The 18,101-nt window shown below is 45.0% G+C and overlaps 1 protein-coding gene across 1 annotated transcript in view; it reads right to left on the reverse strand.

The window, feature by feature from the left end:
* Nucleotides 1-17,510, reverse strand: part of SCML4 (Scm polycomb group protein like 4) — a 109,750-nt gene extending 92,240 nt beyond the window's left edge. The window contains exon 1 of the mRNA XM_045806949.2: nucleotides 17,342-17,510. The gene's annotated coding sequence lies outside the window, so the exon portion shown is untranslated. The remainder of the gene's footprint in view (nucleotides 1-17,341) is intronic.
* Nucleotides 17,511-18,101: the final 591 nt, after the last annotated feature.

Consider the following 18,101-nt stretch of genomic DNA (forward strand, 5'->3'; position numbering starts at 1 on the left):
TCCCATGAGTCCCACCACCTTCCACTGAAGCTCCCTCTCCCCCCGCCCCGCCCCGCAGCGCCAGGACTGCAGGTGAAAGAAATGGGAAGGAGGGCAGCACTGATAGACCCTGCCATTTCCAAGGCTGCATAAGTGACCGAGGGCATTTGCCATGGCTTTCTTGTGCTTCTTGGCTCTTTGTGCCTGTGGTGCCAGTAACCACGCAGGGCTCTGGGCTCCACCTCGTAAAAATCAACCGGTCTGTCTGATGGCAAGGAGGGGGATCCTTCTACTCGGGGGCTTAGATCCTCCTGTGCAGTAAATACGAATTGGCAGCAGGGGATGGAGAGGAGGGAAATTTAAATGAGTCTTAGGGGATTGGAAAATTATTTGATGACACGTTCCTAAGCTTTTTCTGCCTAATACCCATAAATTTCAGGGGTCATGTACGCTAACAGCTTTTGATTTATGATGTTCTTATTCTTGCATTGTATTTAAGCCAAATTGTGAAAAGGTAGCAAGAGTAAAAAGAGCCTTTTAAAAATGCTTTGGGATTCATCATCGGGTCAAGCCATTTCTGTCCATCTTTGCCACTGCTCTGTTAAAACCAGGGCTGTGGGTGCTGACAGCCGAGTAGCTAATTGGCGTTGGACGCCAGCCCACCAGGAGTCCTCCTCTTCTCAGAAACTTTTTGTTGCTATTCCCCAGCCCCTGCCACCAGTAAGACCTTTTCGTGGCTGCTGAGGGCAAAGAAGGAAAGCACACTTTGGGTAAATTTTGTGGGGCCAGGTCTCACTCCGCTGCCACAGCACAGAGATATTCCCAAGGCCTCTCATTAAATGCCTACAGCCGACGGATACGCTCCTGTTTCATTGCCCAGGGGTTGCAAAGCTCCCGCTAATGCTGAACACAAATTAACAAAATGCTGTGCCAGCCTTTCTTGTCCCATTACAACGTTATTGTCATATTTATTAGCACAGCTCCCTGTAGGACACTGGCAGAATATCTAAAAAGTGAGTGAAGTCCTCTCCGAGGCTAGATGGGGAAAAAGCTTTGCCTTCTGCCTGCGGCACACGTCAACTTTGCAATTCGGGCTCGCAGCAGCTCCCCTCCCAAGACAAGCTGCCGGTGTTCTCGTGCTGGATGGGGACGGTCCCTCGAACTGTAATTATCTTCCACTCATGCTACTGTGAAATGACTAGGTTGTTCACCGCTTTTATTTCAAAGAACGGTTCTTTATTCGTTTACCAAAATGTAACAACCTACAGCACTACCATGAATTAATTACAGACTGAGGGGAAAACAAACACAAACTTCACCCATCACATTGTTCTAAATCATATTAGCCTAGTTGCTTGATCTGCAGAATTAAGTTTACTTTTGCATGTCTCCCTCAATTCCTCCCCTCCCGCTTTGTGTCCGCCTGGCTGCCTGCGTCCGTGCTCATCTGTGGGAGACATATTGTACCCCGAGTAACAGGAAGGTTGAAAGAGGGAGAAAACAAAACAGTTCTTCGCAATGTCTGATAAGCAAGGAAAGACATGTACTATTACAATTTTGTTCTTGGCAACAACAGGAACATATATCCTGATACCTTCCTTCTTACCCCTTGCCCACTAGAAAAATATTCTCAAGCCATGCCGCGGGAGACGGGTAAGAATCTAAATACTATGTATAAACGGGGGCACAGAGACAGTCTGTGTGGAGAATCAAGGGCAGTGATGTGTAAGCAATGTCTTGAAAGACACATAAAATTTCATCACCTAGAGAAGTGAGGGAAGAGAATTCCAGGATTCAGGAATAGAAAGTGAAAAAACACAGAGCCTTCGAGAATCTGTGGGGAAGGGCAAAGGGCTCACATGGTTTTTTCACTTCTATTTTTGCATGTGTTTTATGATATGTATAACACATTAATGTATTAGTATGTATATGGTCTATGATACATACATTGGGGATGAGCACTCGAGGACTTATTTATAATGGGGAACACAGTTCAAACATTTGGCAGCCATTGATGTAAGCAAGGGAATCTGTTGGAGATTTCTAAGCAATTGAGTGGCTAGAGCGTGTGGGTGTCTTACAAGGATAACCTTGTGCAATGCATTGGGGGATGGGAAGGGGGCTTCAGGAAGAGAGGTGGAGCTGGAGGCCATGGCTATGGTCCAGGTGGAGGGTGCTGGTGAGGACCTGAGCAAGGCCAACAGAGGGTGGAGGGGAAAAAAGGAGGAAGTGCAGGAAACTCTTTTGGAGAAGTAACATCAATTAGGACTTCCGGTTGGAAGGCATGGGGTAAGGAAAGTTTGGGATTCTGAAACTATTATCTTGGAGGGGTAGCTGTGATAGCTTTCATGAAGACAGAATAAAGGAGAAGATGTGGGGAAGGGGACAAATGAGAAGTCCAGCTTTGGAAATGTTGAGTTTAGGGTGCCTGTGGAACATGTGAGTGGAGATGGCCATTGAAAGAGTTGAAATTCCAGCCTGGAACCCGGGGAGCTAGCCAAGCAAGACTTTGGGTACGTAACCCCCTCATGTGGGGACCCATCTCCTTTTCTGTCCATATATCCTTCAGTCCATCTAGAATACACAAGGAGCACCTCTCTATGGAGGCCCCATGCTCCCGTGGTCAGCAGGCAAGGGCGGCTAACAAGCAGAGGCTATTTCTGGGCTGATAAGGCTGAGCCCTGGCACTAGCTACTTGGCCATTGGCCTCTGTCCTGCAGGCTCACACAATAACCTTGATACCATCACTACTATCAGGCGAGGAACCCAAAGCCAAGGGCACTCATTCTCACTCCTCACTACAGACCTCCCCACACTGCCTGCCACATCACCAGGACCCAGAATCCTCTGGAAATCTTCAGGCAGGGGCACTGGATATGGACAGATAGTTGCCAACCATCCCCCTGAGGAAAACCATCAGTCCCTAGGCAAGGCAGCTCTTTTCGTGCTTTCTCTCAACACCTGGGACATCAACCAAAACCGTGACAGGTCAGAGTCAAACTCAATTCACACCATCAAATATGACTGAGGAAAGTGTTTGAATTTTATGTTATAAGCAAATATTTTCAAGCTTCCCCATGCTCAAGCATCACTCATTGCTCATCCTCAAGTCAGGGATTTTAGGAAAACATTTGGGGCCAGTTGGCAATGACTGTGGCCAAGAATTTGAGAATGCAAGATTTTTGTCCCAATCCAGTTACTGTCATTGATCCTAGAGCAAGACATTCAACTAGGGCACCTCAATCTCTTTGCAACGAAGCCTAACTACCTCACATAGATGCAGCACTCTGGACGTCAGTTTGAAAATTCAGGCCACAATAATTATTACTCATTTTCAACAGGTTAAGCTCTCAAGAATTAGAGGAAAATTCCAGATTGAAGAGTTCATGAAAATCTAGTTAAAATGATGGAAGTAAGGTTAGCAACTTTTACTCCAATAGAAGAATCTGGATCCTCAAGACTCTCCCTCCCAGCAAGTGCACAGAGCATATTAGGATGTCTGCTGACCACGAGGGCCATCTTAGCCTCACTGGGAGAGGTGGAACGCACCGTGAGAGCCCTTAGCAAGCATCAGCCCTGGGCTGCTAGCCCACCTCTGTCAACACAGCACTCCTTGTTGAATTTCAGCAATTTTATGGGCTTTGGGAACTTGCACTGCTGGGGCAGGAGGAGACAGGAGGAGATTTCAGTTGTCATTTAAAAAGGATTTGGAGACATCAGAACACCTACTCTGTCCCCTGAGGGGAGAGTTAGAACTTTTGTGAAGTACATCCCTTGGCTCTCTGGAGTGGGCACAGCAGAAATGTGACTGACCTAACATTAAAAAAATGTAAGTATTAACTAAATCATAAGAAACCATTATGAGGTACATTTACCATCGATAACTTATGGGGAAATACATGAAAACTGTCAGATGAAATCTTAAGACAAATATAGTTATACACTAAATTGCATAATTCATCGGCATCCCACAGCTGGCTGCCATGCTTACTGTCAGTGCCTTGGGCTGCCCACAGTTCTACAGCGGCAGAATTCCTCAAAATGTGTATGTTGAAGGTTTAACCCCCACTGTGATTGCATTTGGAGATAGAGCCTTTGAAAAGGTAAAGAAGGTTGGGGTTCCTGCATGGCACAGTCAGTTAAGCATTGAACTCTCAGTCCCAGCTCAGATCATGATCTCAGGGTTGTGAGACGGAGCCCTGACTCCAGCTCTGCGCTCAATGCAGAGTCTGCTTAGGTTTCTCTCTCCCTCCCCCTCTGCCCCTCCCCCCACTCACGTGTTCTCTCCCTTTCTCGCTCTTCTCAAATAAATACATTTTTAAAAGGTAATGAAGGTTATATGAAGTCATAAGGGTGGGGCCCTGATCCAATAGGACTGGTGTCCATGTAAGGAGAGACACCAGCGTAGCAAACACGCAGAGGAAAGACCATGTAAAGATGCAGTAAGTAGGTAAGCATTTACAAGCCAAGGAGAGCGGCCTCAAGAAAAAATTAAACAGCTAAAACCTTGAACTTGTACTTCTAGACTCCAGAATGGTGAGAAAATAAATTTCTGTTGTTTAAGTCACCCAGCATCTGGGATTTTCTTATGGCAGTCCTACCAACTAATACAGACACACATTTTCTTCTCTAGCATGGGAAACAGATCACCTCTGTTTTCATCCTATAAATACATGATCAAAATAATTACAACTTGTTCTTAGGAGCTTGCTTTTCTTTTATCGCCTTTTGTGCTTCTTGTTATTCTTCATATTACTTCTGAATCAACCTACCCCTACTCCTCTCTCTAGTCCTACCATGGCTCATCATTATGGCGTGGAAGCTTCCATCCTCTCTCACACAGCAAGAGAGGTGAGGGCAATAACTGGTGGCACTGATAATGTAGCACTTTGTGTAAGCTGAGGGCTGCCTAGAATGCTCTAATCCAAAGGCATGCACCTAAGGAAAAACATGTGTCTTCCTCCACCCACTGAGGTGCCCATCACTGGTTTTCTGTTCTGCAATGACACTTTAAGCCAAAGAAGCCAGAGATGAAACTGTTGACCTCAAGATTTTTATCCTGTTTCTGGGGGCAGTTTGGACACAAATTTAGACTGGACAGTGGGTAAGTGAAATTGATGGTGCCACATACCATCATCTACACAAGCATGGCCCAAAGGGGGACATGAAAATGTCTAGCTGCCTTCATGGCCATGAGACATGGACTGATCATAGCTCCTATGATGTCATAGCGTATACATCATATCTGAGTTCCTTGTCACCACTGAGCCAGACTTAACATTAGATAGTGAGACAGCGTATCAGTGACCCTGACTTTCAGGGCAGACATTCTCTCACTAGAGAATGAGCCTGCTGTGACATACGATCCCACGTGGGAGCCCGCAGGGAGCCTGAACTGCAGCTATAGAACTGTGGGCAGCCCAAGACACTGACAGTAAACATGGCAGCCAGCTGTGGGATGCTGGGAAATGGCCACTCCTGAGACGGCAGCCAGAAATCTAGAGGATAGCTCAAACTTCCTCAGAATTAGAGTCACCAACAGGGACACTCACTGAAAGCTGCTCTGCAAACCAAAGGATAACTTCAAGAGACATTATGGGAAGGACGTAGAGGGCCATGTCATTATGGATGAATGAGCAACACCAGCTGGGCTATTAGCCCTAAACCCTGGACTAGAGACACGGACAGCCTAGGGCTCAAAGCCGTGCTTACCAAATCAGATCCCGTAGATACAACCTCTGCGAAATTCATTACATCTGAATACCTCCTATGATGGCTAATTTTATGTGTCAAGTTGACTAAACCACGGGGTGCTCAGATACCTGGTCAAACTTTATTCTGAGTGTATCTGTGAAGATGTTTTTAGATGAGGTTAACATTTGAATCAGTAGACTAAGTAAAGCAGTAAAGCACCTTAATGCGGGTGGGCCTCGTCCAATGAGTTAAAAACCTGAATAGGATAAAAAAAACTGAGTACGAGGGATCTCCTCCTGCCTGATGGCCTTTGAGCTAGGATGTCAGCTTTTTTCCTGCCTTTGGAGTCAAACTGAAACATCAGCTCCTCTTGGGTCTCAAGTCCGCCAGCTTTTGGACTGGAACCACGCCATTGGTCCTCCTGGGTCTCCAGCTTGCTGACTACAGATGTTGGGAGTTCTCAGCCTCCATAATCATGTGACCCAATTCCTTACAATATCTATCTATCTATCTATCTATCTATCTATCTATCTATCTATCTATCATCTATCTATCTATCCCATTGGTCCTGTTTCTCTGGAGAACCCTGACTAATACACCTCTTATACCACATTTACTCGAAACTTATTAAATCTTTAAATGGCTTATTGAAATAAATACTTAAGTCCAACTTTAGTCATATTTATAAATTCAAATCAAATATTCTTTGTTAGAGATATAAATATATAAACTAACTGTAAAATTAAATATGCACTTATTAAGAGTCCCCCTGAAAACACATACTTCTGACAGTAACTATATATGGAACAAAACTTCTCTCATTTCGATTCCTAGCAAATGGAGATCAAATATATATATATATATTTTAAGATTTATTTTTCAAGATTTATTTTATGAGCCAAAATCAAGAGTTGAATGCTTAACCAACTGAGCCACCCAGGTACCCCAAGATCAACTATATTTTATAGTGAATCTTACCCTCTTTTTTAAAGTGGAAAATCTTGGGGTGCCTGGGTGGCTCAGTCAGTTAAGTGTCTGCCTTTGGCAGAGGTCCATGATCCCAGGGTCCTGGGATCAAGCCCTGCATCACGCTCCCTGCTGAGGGACATTGCTTGTCCTTCTCCCTCTACCCTCCCCCCCACCAACTCATGTTCTCTCTCTCTCTCTTAAATAAATAAATAAATAAATAAATAAATAAATAAATAAATAAATAAAATCTTTAAAGAAATAAAATGGAAAATCTTTCTCTCTTAGGCATAAAAAATAATCCACAATACATACTACAAGAGAAAGAATGCCAAGCACATGTGTTTTGGTTATCAGTATGTTTAAAACTATTCCAAAATGCGTGGCTTATTATGTCTCACCATTTCATGGGTCAGGAATTCAGGAAAGGCTGGACTGGACAGTTTGGCTCTGATCTGTGCAGCATCAGCTAGGGAGGCTGGGATGGAAGGATCTACTTCCAAGGTGGTTTCTTCATCTACACGTCTAGTAGCTCCATGTTTCTTGCCTCTTTCTCTCCCCCTCTCCCCTGCCCCCACCCTGATATCTTTTTGTTCAGGGCCTTCCACAGAGCTTTGGCTCCTAGCAGCATGGCGGCCTTGGGGCAATCTACCCTTCTGTGGTGGCTCAGGGCTCCAAAAGAGCATTCTGAGTCCCAGGAGGAACCGGGAGACTCCTGTTGTCAGTCCTGGAACATTACTTCAGCCACATGCTATGAACCAAGCAAGTCACTTGGAACAGCTCAGAGTCAAGGAGAGCAGTATTAGACCCCACAGCCTCATGGAAGGAATGTCAAAGAATCTGTGGCCATGTTTATTCCTCTACCCCATTTTTATGTACTCAACAAGGAGAAAGTTCGCAGACATGGGATTTCCATATCACAGATAAAAGTATATACCGTATATCCAAACTGATGCAGGAGCCAGGCACGCTGGAGCAAAGGTTTGGCTTTGGCTTTGAAATCAGTTATAGAACTTACTAGATGACCTTGAGGCACTGAAACTCACTGCTTAAATTCACTGCATCTTGAAGTTTTGTCTGTGAAGTAGAATAATGATACATTCCAGGACTATTGTCTGGATAACTAGCACAAAGCCTACGTCATCATGGTCCCTCGGTAACTGTTAATGCTTTTAAGCAAACCCAGAGAATACTATGCATAATCTGAAAGAGAATGAAACATGATAGACAAGGTCTTCTCAGGCTCAAAGCTACAGTTTTTCGAGGAAATCCGCTTTAAGCATCTTCGTAGAATGTGAAAGTTACCCCCGAATTTCTGCCATGATATTTGAAATGGCTCCACTTAGCAATCATGTAGGGAACTGGCAAAACGGCACCATCTTTCTTAAACTATAATTAATCAGGCATTTGGGGAGGTAGGAGAAAGTGAAATTCATGGCAGGTTGGCATGCTCTCATCCACAGGTGCTCAGCGGTGGTGGCAACACTCCCCGCAGAGTGGCATTTTGGAAATGTGTTGGATATGGTTTTACCTGGCACGATGTTGGGGGCGGGGTGAGCATTCCTGTACTTGGAGGGCAGAGACCAGGGATGCTGGACAAACGGAGCTGTCCCACAGAATGAAGCCCTGTCTCATCATATGGTCACATGAGTGAAAACCTGGTTTTTGTGAACCTAGAGTTAACTTCATTTTACATATAAACATATTTCTACTTAGCTATAATATATCCTTAAATTTCCAGGAATGCAAATAATACACAAATCAAGGGAAGACTGTTCTCTATTTTGTTCAGGATTCCAAGAGTTGTTTACCATTTTGGAGAATCACCTCATTGGCAGCAGGACCAGCTTGTGTTATCCGAGTCACCAATAGCACTGTTTGATTGCCCCAAGGCTTCATTGGAGACGGCGGACGTCAAGCACCTGACCACTTCATTATGGCGTCCAGAGCAGGGCGCCTGCACCGGAAGTAATTATTAATTACTTTGCCTTTATTCCTCTTTATATTTCAGGTATGACATTACACTGGTTTTTCTTAGATTGTGGATGTGGGTGGGCTGTATTATCTGGGAACTTCACTCTGGGATTATAAACAGGGCATTAAAAATATTTGTAATAAAAATAAGGGTTGAGTCTGACAGGACTGAAAGCCTACTGCTTTAAAAGAAGTTCGTGGTGGATCAAAAATGCCTTTCCAAGTGGAAACACCAGGGAATCATTTCCTTTCTGGAACCTGCTGGACCTGGGAACAGCCCAGTGGGCTGAGCAGGAGCAGCTGGCTTGGAGGCATGAAAGAGCTCTTTTTCTTCAGCCCTCACAGGTGAAAAGACATGGATGCCCCACTGGCTTTTCAACACTGAAGGAAAGACTCAGCAGACCTCACATGGCCATGTGACCCTCCACAAGTTATTGAACGTAAGCCTCAATTTCCCTACCTGTGTAATGGAGATAAAAATAGCCCTCATATTGACTTCCTGTGTGGTTTATGTCAGATAAATACGATAAAGCATGTTAAGTGCTTCTCTCGGCATCCCCAAGCATATCGTGCTCAATAAATGGGAACATGTATTTGTTACTATTTGTACAGCACTTTACAATTTACAAAGCCCTTTTCCATATACTGTTGCCTTTGAACATTATATACATTAACCCAAATAACCTTCCCAAAAACTTCTGAAGTATTACATCCCATGATCTGATAAAGTTGAGGCGACACCAAAGATTGTGTGTGTTCTTTCCACAACACCGTGCATCGCCACCCATGCTGACATTATCATTCATGCAATCACACATGCAACAAATATTCATCGAACACTTGCCACATTCAAAGTACTGGGGCTCAGCAGTGGGGACTGACAGGGAATACCGTTCCCAGGGAGGAAGGGAAGCCCAGGGTTGCCACCATACTTGCCCTGGGTCACACTGGTGACCACTCAACTGGCTTTTCCCACTCAGAATCCATGCTACCCCATTGATACTTATTCTCTACTTCTCTGAGGACAAAAGTACCCCCAGGAGGAAGTTCCTGAAGGAGGAAGCTAGGGAAAGTTCCAGAGGGAAAAATGCCCTTGCTCACAATTGAAGTTTCCAACAATGGAAGAGGGGGCAGCCTCTAGAGAATGGAGGCTGTGCTGTCTACGTCCTTCGCAGACACTAGGGAAGAGTCTGAGGCTTGCCATGGAAGGAAGGCCTTTACAATCCATACAGATCTAGGAGTCACTTCAAAACCACTTCTGAGAGTATAGGTTTTTGCTTTTAACTTGTCCCTTCAAATGTCAGATGTTTTTCCCTCAAGTTCATTAGTTTGGTTCTATTTTAACCTTCCAGTTTCCACAGAGAGGTGAACTGGCTTGAACATGGTCTGGAACTTAAGTGATTCCATGGTCCCAATGTAAATTCTTCTTATTCCGTCCTAAATCTGTATTCTCAGGGAAGACAAAGAAAACCCCTGGAAATTGAAAATCTACCAAGTATACAAGCAGAATACAGGAAATCGTGGCCAAAGGAGCCCTTGATTTGCTTGACTTTGTCCAGGAAGCTGTGGAACCCATACCATCCACTGTTAGAAATCTCCAAGGACCAGCCAGGTCCTTGGTCCCACGGAATTTTTTTTCCTCAGGTATGAAAATGTTAAATATAGTCCATAAAAACGGTGACCTCACCTGTGCCCAGAAATATATTCTTAAATGATTATATTTCCAGTTTATTCCACCTCACTCTGGTCTCAAGCCCATTAGTAGTAACTCAGCACTTGACCTTAGCAGAGATTGGGGCTGATTTGGAAACATGTGTGAGACAAATTTTTCTGAATGTCCTTTTTCCTTAACTCTGCTAACAGAGAATTTCAGACCCTTTATTTGTTACCAGGTTCATAACAAATGACTTCTAACTGAAAGGGAGGGCAAGAGAAAGAAAAGACCAGTCCTCTATACTATCACAGATCACTGGCTTCCACACGTTGTCATACTCATCACACCCAACTTGACTTCATAACTTCAATTCCCTGGAGAGAGTTTATATTCACCTGGTCTCATTAAGGCAACACACAACTGTACAGGTCTCGCTGTGGGAGCAATTAACCATCCATATCAGGCACCAACATCACTGCACCATACAGTTTGCCCTCGTTATTATGTCAAGTACTTAATATTAATTATGTTACAAACAGTCAAAACAAGTGCTATATTTTCATACTGTGGGCAGTGATTTCAGACATTAGAACTAGTTGTGGTTTTTTCCCCACTATTTCTATGCTTTGTAATTTGTGCACCCAAACATAAAGCTATCTACAGCTACCCACTTGAAGCATTTTTACAAACAAGCTCGTAAGAGGGATACATCAAATATGCCGGAGCATCTCATGGCATCCGAAAGGGATTATATTATATTGTATTATATTATATTATATTATTATGTTATGTTATGTTATGTTATGTTATATTATATTCCCAACATAAGTGGAAGTGCACAGATGGCCATGTACTATATTGACCCCCAAATCTCATGGCAAACTCCCCCAGCACAGGCAACAATGGCAACAACATGAACCAATGACGCACATTCTTAAGACTGAAAAATGACCAAAATCTGTTCCCAGAGTGGCATTCTTTACTGATCAATAAGCCCAATGCCTCACGTGACATTTTTGAGTTATTCTCTTTGGGTTGAACAGCATATCTTAATAGCTAATTGTTAGATGAATTCTTGCTATCACCATAATTTCCCAATAGCAAGGGTACCAAATCCCAAAGGAATGTGAAGAAAAGCAGTTAGCTTCTTTTTCAAAAGGCCGTAAAGAATGATGGGGCGCCTGGGTGGCTCAGTCAGTAAGTGTCTGCCTTCAGCTCAGGTCATGATCTCAGGGTACTGGGATCAAGCCCTGTATCGGGCTCCCTGCTTGGTGGGGGTTCTGCTTCTCCCTCTGACCTTCTCCCCTGCTCATGCTCTCTCTCTGTCTCAAATAAATAAGTAAAATCTTTAAAAAAAAAAAAAAGAATGAGAAAAATTCCTATCGGCTTGTAATAGTTTAGAAATGCTTAGGCCCAAAGGAATTGTTTCTTACATGACCTCCAAATCCTGTCTCCAAAACAAAAAGCATGAATTCGACAAAGGTGGCTTTCACCTTGTGGTTTTCTCTTCAGTTCTTCCTTTCCTTGTTCACAGTTGCCTATCAAACAGGATTAAAATCCTGCCACCAGCCCCAGGCCAGCTTGCCGGCTGCATGCAGGGCAGACCCTCAGATCTGGCCTCTGTGATCTTAACATTGGTCTGGCGGCAGGGCTCAGGCCCAGCTCCGGGCACGAAGGAAAAACAGACTCCTTCGTGTTTGACCCTGGTTTTCTCATCAGAACAATGATGTCCCAGGATGACTTGTGGACAAATGTGAAAGGAAAAAGAGAAAACCTTTCCTTCCATCCAAAAGGAAACAACCCAGCAGGTCTATAAGCTGACAGCCGCATGCTGCTGTTGGCCATCACAGAGTCCCTTCCGAACTGCACCAGCAGACAGAGGAGGGAGAGAGATGGTCAAGTACTTGTTGGAAGGGGCATGGAAAAGGCTCTCTCCTTTGGGTTTGATCCCAGTACCTCTTTGTTAAGTGCCATTTTCCGATGGCTGGACTGGGACCCAACGAGGGTAGTTCTTTGCTCTGCCCGCCCAGTGTTTGTTCCCAAGTTTAATACCCATCTTCATGAAAAGCTGCATGTTTCTTTAGGATTAATTTCAAGCCATATGTTTCTGTTTTGAAACTATGACGGCTTTTGCTCTGTAATGATCAGCACACAGAGAGAAAAAGGGCAAAGGCTTTTGTTACCAAATATTTAGCTCCCAAAAGTTGAGTCACTATCACGGGGCTAACCAGCCAACGTCACCACCTCGCAAAGCACAGCATTGACACTATTTTTCCCTGGCACATCAATTTTCTCATAACAGCCAACTCCACTGTTTCTGTATTGTACACCGTATGAGGAAAGCAAAGCCATCACTCCTCAGCCAAGCCCCTTCCTCAAAGGGCTGGCACAGCCTGCCTGCACGAGTAGGCAAACATTCTTGAAAAGTAGCCACACTGGGACCAAGTTCCATTTATCCGCTCAATCAAGGCAGATGCTGAAAAAGAAATGCGCACGTGCTTCCCCACAAATGAAAATTTACGTGGAACATGGCTGAGTTGGTGGGTGAGTCCGGAGAAGTTCATATGGTTCTGTGCCACCAGATTCTCTCTAAAACACAACTGGTCCAAGAGTAACAACAGCCATTGCAGGGAAGCCTACTGTGTGGATCTCTGAATATATTCCCATTATTCCAGTGTGTCACGGAGACTCAGTGGAATGTTTTTCAGCTTAATACCAAGTGAGAACTGCCACCGGGTAATAAATTCCTTTCTGTCCTAAAATAGGAGTCCACGAGGTAATCATTGCAAGAAGCAAAAGGTGTTTTTCTTTTTTTTTAAGATTTTATTTATTTATTTGACACAGAGAGACAGCCAGCGAGAGAGGGAACACAAGCAGTAGGAGTGGGAGAGGAGGAAGCAGGTTCCCAGCAGAGCAAGGAGCCTGATGTGGGGCTCGATCCCAGGACCCTGGGATCATGCCCTGAGCCAAAGGCAGACACTTAACAACTGAGTCACCCAGGCGCCCCAGCAAGAGGTGTTTTATCTCCTCGGTGGTGGAAAAGTGCCTCTTTTGATTGAAAAGTGCCGATTTATTCCAAAATGCACAAATTCTGCTTGCTGCTCATGTCCATCCCACCCTCCCGAAGGATGGTCTTGACTGTGTCGACGCTGCGAGATGAACCCAGCAACAAACTTCATCACCCACCTGCCATCCTAGCCAGGCTCTTGGCTGAGGGAAGCAGAAGCCCACTGATGCTACCATTGGAAGGACCCAGAAGGAGGAGAGAGAGGTCTGACTTCTGGAGGAGGGATTTGCACTCAGGGCCACTTGCCTTCTAGCCACTGTGACCAAATAGCAGCAACCGTCATCAGGCTGCCCCTGAACGTCACCCACCAGTGACCAGCAGCACAGAGGAGTGAGTGTGTGTGGGGGGGGGGGGGTTCGCTGTGGAGCCAGCTGCTCAGTCCACCCAATGCTCCTATACCTCTTCAGACATTAATATGTGGAGGTCAGAGGAAGCCAAATTTCAACCAGCCATGAGCATAGCCAAAATGGCCCTCTATCTGCAGCTCCTCTTATCTGAGTCTCTAGCCAAATCTCAACATCTGACAAACCACAGGTGAGAGTTTGCAGAAATATTAGGGAAGGGCCCTTGCCAGAACTGAAACCGAGATGAATACAACAATGACAAGCACTTAGGACGTAGCGGGCTTGCAGCCAGAGCCCTTCAACCTAGTACGCGCGGACCAACAAATGCAGGATTCGCCACCGCGATTTATAGTAGAGATGCTGCAGAGACTTAGAGCAGAGACTAGCGTGCGTTCGTGCAAATGCAGAGGGTTTTGGGGGGGATAGGTGGAAAACCACAATGAAGAAAGAGAAAGTGACAGATTCCCATGCAATCCCAACATTCTGAGCCACTCCTTCAATCTCAGAAATTTTACCATGATTTGGGTGATCCGAAGGGTCTTTGAACCACATTAGAAAATGTCACAATAGATGTCTGAATTAAAATCCAGTAGATTTGCCAAAAGACTGATTGTTTAAAATTGGCAGCATTCCGGAGAACTTACTAGGCTGCATACTGCCCGGGGCTGAGAGAATTGCTAATTCCAGAGAAAGTTAATTATCACCTTATTGATAAAGGGGTAATTTTTAAAGCTTATGCTGTGGCTTTTGTGACTCATTAATTAAAATTTAGAGTCATTTACTAGACACAGCGGTGGCTGCTGTTACATTATATATGTACCAAACCATTTGATTTTTCTCCCGAGGGCTGTTATTAATCCCCCTCATCTCCCCTCACCTGTCTGCCTTCGGACGCAACAAAAAACAGTAAAAACGTGTAAATCTCAAACCAGCCTTTGGGGAGCTGGCTGAATTAAGATGTCCAAGGGGGCACTTAAACAAAGCTCCCTCCTTGCTAGGTCAAGTGCGCCCATCCCCACGAGGCAGCACGGATGCTCGCAGGGACGGCTTTCACAAACTTCGGCTCCAAAATGCTAGGCGGAATGTCATGCCCTTGGGTGGTGAGATGGGAAGAGAGCCCTCCTCTCTTTTCTCTTCTCTCCCTCGCCGACCCCGAGTCAAAGCCGGAGGCTCGGTGGAAGAGAAGCGGCGCACGCGGAAACCCTAGGGGCTTATCATGGGAAGCCCCCCGGCGGGCTCGCTACGCGCGGGCTGCGGCGGGCACGCCCCGGCTACCTGGCGTCAGCGCGCGGCCGAGGCTGCCGGGGGCACCGACGGGAGGAGCGACGCCCCGCCGAGCTCCACGCGGGAGCCCCCGGGAGCCCGCTCCCAGCTTCCGCCCGCCCCACCCTCGGCGGGACCCGAGCGTGTCGGTGTCTGCGTGTGCGATGCGTCCCCCGGCCGCGCCGAACCGCCCACCGATCTGCAAAACAGCCTGAAACGGAACCTCCCCCCCCACCCCGGCCCCCAGCCTACGAAGGGTTATTCCTCTCTGAGCGTTCCTTCTTTGGATTGCAGGGAACTTCAGTACTGTTGCCTTAAATGTGTTGCAAATCTTTGAGCTCCACAATTGAGATTGAAACGTAAATAAATCCACTACGTTAGGAGAGGCTGGATGCCATCTGCTTGTGATTTTCACATCATTTCAAGTAAAAAAAAAAAAAAAAGTTTAAATTCGATCTTTGTGCTTTGGGGCATCGCTCGAATTTTTAGAATAAGCCAATACGACTTCATGTTGAAAAAGTCATGACTTTCTTGAATTTTCAATAGAAAAGTTCTCACGGCAGGACGACAACGCGACAGCACGTGGGGTCGACTTGCTTCCTAGCAGCTGGTCTGCTTGTCCTACCTGCTGCTTGAGAGCCCTGCGACCCTGGCCCCCAGAAGCCAAGAACCAGAAAGTGAAACTGCTTCTGCTGGTTTCACTTGCCTTGAAAACACACCACCAAAAGCAAATAAGTGACCGAAAGCGATTTACTCTTGTTTCTCTTACTGTTTTCTTTTCTATGATCACTCATTTACTTTTTTTTTTTTTTTTTGGCGGCAAAATAAAAGTCATTTTGGTGACACAAAGAAATTGAAACTTCTTCAACAGAAGAACTGGGTTTTTTGTGGGATTTGCTTTTGTGATTCTACAAAGCAAGCAGACTGATAGATTTGCAAAAACATCACAGAGACTGTCCACATACACGGTTTAGAGAGCTGAAGAAAACGTATTCACATTAAAAAAAAAATCTGTTTAAACACGGATGTTTAAAAGGTAAAGACCTGGAGCCCCAAACAACTTCCCTAAAACTGAAGTTTCTGTGTTAACGTTTTATTTGAGTTGAGCTAATCACTATTCTCTTTCTAGGTAATCTTCACCCGGCTGCTGTTGCTCAGTTAAGTTCCCCCCTCATTTTGTCAGGCTAGTTCTACCAAGCAACACACACACAAAATGGTCCACACAAATATTGTGCCCCTACACAGTTCACTTTACCAGACTGCAAATTCCTTCATAGTTATTTTTATGCTTTCATTCCAAATATTCTATTTTATGTTTTTTAAGTCTTGAGAAAAAAAACAACTATGTCTCTCACTCTTCAAAAAAATGGTTCCTCTGGTTGAAAAGAAAGAAACACACAAGAGTATACAACGTCTCCATTCCGAAGCACCTGGAACACTTTCTCAAGTACCACAGTGTCTGAGACCAACCAAAAGCCACTTTCTCAGAACGGTACTGATTGTCTGACCCTCTTGAGGACCGTCACAGAATCTGAAGACAACTCCACGAGGCACCTCTCCATTACTATTTCGGGTAGCAGAAAGAACTTGGACTTAGCACCTCAACTATCCGTCAGAGGACTTCCACACAGCTGACGCCACCCTCACACTGTCCTGTTCTACTCAGCAAGCAACCGGGACATGAGGCTTCGTGCCGCCGGGGTCCAGTCACACAACACCCCACCTGTATTTGAACTTGGGAAAACTGATCCTGACACTCCATAGACACCTGGTTTCCCCCCCGCAAAACTAACCAGTACCAGCTACTAGCAGTAAATAGTATTCTCATCTATTTGGTAAATTGATAAATTAAGACAAACAGCACAAAGACATGTACAATATTCCACCCAGGATATAAATAATAAAATTCAGTTTTAAAAAGTACTCTTGCAAGTTCACAACACATCAATTTTAATAATTAAATTTTAGTAAATATGTTTATCCCCAGACATATCACACTTTTTTTGAATTAAAACAAAACAAAAGCGAAGCAAAATCATCACGCAAAAAAGTTAAACAGTTATTTGAGTTCACATCTGGGGAAATAAACAACTTTCTACATCTTCCAATGCAGAGTTAAAGAGTCATGACTGTGTAGGTACCCCGAATTTATAAACTGTATAATTCTAGGCTACAACTTCCTCTCTGAGATCTGGTAAAGAAATCAAACATTTTTGTTCTGAGCAGGAGGAGCTGACGTTACCTTCTGGCGTCAGTGGTTTGAGTGCAGGACACTCGGGCATCGCCACAGAGGTAGGCATGCAAGCCAGATACACCAACACAGGTCACCTGTCATGCTGACGGTAGAAAGAGAAGGATCCCGTGTCAAGGGCACACCCTCCGATTGTGCATCTCCCTTACCTACGGCTTGTTCACCAGAGCCCTGATCAGGTTCTTGACCAGGCCGGGAATGTTGACTCAGAAGACAGATGACTTTCGGTACATGCAAACGAGTAATACAAAAGCTAATCTTCTACCCGTGTGTTAGTAGCTCACAGTTAGTCTCCAGCAGCCCTGCTCTCCGGCTGCAAACATCTCATTAGACTAATGCATTCAGCACAGGCAGAAAACTCGATTTACCATAGCTACAGCAATGAATTTCCATTACGATGACAGCTTCAACCACATCATGTCCGGAAAACCAGCCAACCACTGGCTTTTAAAGAACACACACATTTTACATGCAGAAAACGAGGCGTGCGTGCATGTGTGTGTGTGTGTGTGTGTGTGTGTGTTTCGTGTTTCCTTCCTCTTAGCAGCCCAACTCAGAGAAATGTGCGGTGTAGCTTTTTGCCGACATGAGCTGCAAGGTAATGACACTTCTGCTTCTTTGGTAGTTACGTCCTTGGAATAACCTGAATTATGTCACAATTGTCAGAATGGGTGTTTCCAACATTTCGGTTTTCATTACCCCTCCTCTGTTGCCATAGAAACCAGACTGTAACATCATCTCTTTGTCCCAGTCCTGCAGCAGCGTGGGCCAGCGCCGGGCTTGTAAGATACTGGGGAACTGAAGGAGTAAATGTTTGACTTTGAACAAATAAAACAACAACAAAAAATTATTCTAATAACATCGCTGTGCGGGCGAGACTGTGTTTGCCAGAAGAGTGTTGCCTCTGCA

This window comes from Ursus americanus, chromosome 11 (genome assembly GCF_024610735.1).
Source record: "Ursus americanus isolate L20-20 chromosome 11, mUrsAme1.1.p, whole genome shotgun sequence".
Lineage (NCBI taxonomy): Eukaryota > Metazoa > Chordata > Mammalia > Carnivora > Ursidae > Ursus > Ursus americanus.